This window comes from Leucopleurus acutus (genome assembly GCF_964270905.1).
Source record: "Leucopleurus acutus genome assembly, chromosome: 8".
Classification (NCBI taxonomy): Eukaryota; Metazoa; Chordata; class Mammalia; order Artiodactyla; family Delphinidae; genus Leucopleurus; species Leucopleurus acutus.
This window is the reverse complement of record NC_139151.1, coordinates 32,492,724-32,495,848: the sequence shown is the minus strand read 5'-3', so window position 1 is coordinate 32,495,848 and position 3,125 is coordinate 32,492,724.

Here is a 3,125-nt window from a genome sequence, read left to right as displayed (position 1 = left end):
GACAAATTCTTAGAAAAGCACAATCTTCCAAGACTGAACCAGGAAGAAGAAGAAAATATGAACAGACCAATTACAAGTAATGAAATTGAAACTGTGGTTAAAAATCTTCCAGCAAACAACAGTCCAGGACCAAATGGCTTCACAGATGAATTTTATCAAACATTTAGAGAAGAGCAATACCCACCTTCCTCAAACTTTTCCAATAAATTGCAGAGGAAGGAACATTCCCAAACTCATTCTATGAGGCCACCATCAACCTGATACCAAAACCAGGCAAAGATATCACACAAAAAAAGAAAATTACAGACCAATATCACCAATGAATATAGACGCAAAAATCCTCAACAAAATACTAGTAAACAGAATCCAACAACACATTAAAGGATTGTACACCCTGATCAAGTGGGATTTATCCCAGTGATGCAAGGATTCTTCAAAATATGCAAATCAATCAATGTGATACACCATATTAACAAATTGAAGAGTGAAAACTATAGGATCATCTCAATAGAGGCAGAAAAAAACTTTTAACAAAATGCAACACCCATTTATGACAAAAACTCTCCAAAAGTGGGCATAAAGAGGAGGGAACCTACCTCAACATAATAAAGTCCATAAATGACAAACCCACAGCAAACATCATTCTCAATGGTGAAAAACTGAAAACATTTCCTCCAAAATCAGGAACCAGACAAGGGTGCCCACTTTCATCACTATTATTCAACATACTTTTGGAAGTCCTACCCACAGTAATCAGAGAAGAAAAAGAAATAAAAGGAATCCATACTGGAAAGAAGAAGTAAAACTATAACTGTTTGCATATGACATAATACTGTACATAGAGAATCCTAAAGATGCCACCAGAAAACTCCTAGAACTAATCACATAATTTGGTAAAGTAGCAGGATGCAAAATTAATGCCAAGAAATCTCTTGCATTCCTATACACTAATGACGAAAAATCTGAGAGAGAATTTAAGGAAACACTCCCATTTACCATTGGAACAAAAAGAATAAAATACCTAGGAATAAACCTAAGGAGAAAAAAGACCTGTATGCAGAAAACAATAAGACACTGATGAAAGATATAAAAGATGATACAAACAGATGGAAAGATATACCATGTCACTGGATTGGAAGAATCAATATTCTGAAAATGACTATACTGCCCAAGGTAATCTACAGATTCAATGCAATCCCTATCAAATTACCAGTGACATTTTTTACAAAACTAGAACAAAAAACTCTTAAAATTTTTATGGAGAAAAAAAAGACCCCGAATAACAAAAGCAGTCTTGAGGGAAAGAAATGGAGCTGGAGGAATCAGACTCCCTGACTTCAGACTATACTACAAATCTACAGTAATCAAGACAGTATGATACTGGCACAAAAATAGGAATACAGATCAATGGAACAGGATAGAAAGCCCAGAGATAAACCCACTCACCTATGGTCACCTTATCTTTGATAAAGGAGGCAAGAATATACAATGGAGAAAAGACAGCCTCTTCAATAAGTGGTGCTGGGAAAACTGGACAGCTATATGTAAAAGAATGAAATTAGAACACTCCCTAACACCATACACAAAAATAACTTCAAAATGGATTAAAGACCTAAATATAAGGCCAGACACTCTAAAACTCTTAGAGGAAAACATAGGAAGAACACTCTTTTTTTTTGCGGTACGCGGGTCTCTCACTGTTGTGGCCTCCCCCGTTGCGGAGCACAGGCTCTGGACGCACAGGTCCAGCAGCCATGGCCCACGGGCCCAGCCGCTCCGTGGCATGTGGGATCTTCCCGGACTGGGGCACGAACCCCTGTCCCCTGCATCGGCAGGTGGACTCTCAACCACTGCGCCACCAGGGAAGCCCAGGAAGAACATTCTTTGACATAAATTGCAGCAAGATCTTTTTTGACACACCTCCTAGATTAATGGAAATAGAAACAAAAACAAACAAATGGGACCTAATGAAAATAGCTTTTGCACAGCAAAGGAAACCATAAACACGATGAAAAGTCAACCATCAGAATGGGGGATATTATTTGCAAATGAAGCAACAGGTAAAGGATTAATCTCCAATATATACAAACAGCTCGTGCAGCTCAATATCAAAAAAACAAACAACCCAATCAAAAAATGGGCAGAAGACCTAAATAGACATTTCTCTGAAGAAGACATACAGCTGGTCAAGAAGCAGGTGAAAAGATGTTCAACATCACTAATTATTAGAGAAATGCAAATCAAAACTCCAATGAGGTATCACCTCACACTGGTCAGAATGGCCATCATCAGAAAATCTACAAACAGTAAATGCTGGAGAGGGTATGTAGAAAAGGGAACCCTCTTGCACTGTTGGTGGGAAGGTAAATTGATACAGCCACTATGGAGAACAATATGGAGGTTCCTTAAAAAACTAAAAATAGAATTACCATATGACCCAGCAATCTCACTACTGGGCATATAACCAGTGAAAACCATAATTCAAAAAGACACATGCACCCCAATGTTCATTGCAATACTATTTACAATAGCCATGTCATGAAAACAACCTAAATGTCCATCAACAGAGAATGGGTAAAGATGTGGTAGATATATACAATGGAATATTACTCAGCAATAAAAATGAAGGAAATTGGGTCATTTGTAGAGATGTGGATGGACCTAGAGACTGTCATACAGAGTGAAGTAAGTCACAAAGAAAAAAACAAATATTGTATATTAAAACATATTTGTGGAATCTAGAAAAATGGTAGAGATGAACCATTTTACAGGGCAGGAATAAACACTCAGACATAGAGATCAAATGTATGGACAACAAGGGGAGAAGGGGGGGTGGGATGAATTGGGATTAACATATATATACTAATATATATAATATAGATAACTAATGAAAACCTGCTTTATACCACAGGAACCTCCACTTTGCTGTACAGTAGAAACTAACACAACATTGTAAAACAACTATACCCCAATTAAAATTTTTTTTAAAGATTAAAAATAAAACTGGATACATGGAAAAATTAAAATAAAAAATTAATAATCTGCTTAAAAAAAAAGAAATGCAATTGATTTTTTGCCTATTGACCTTACATTATAAAACATTGTTAAATTCACCCATAAATTCT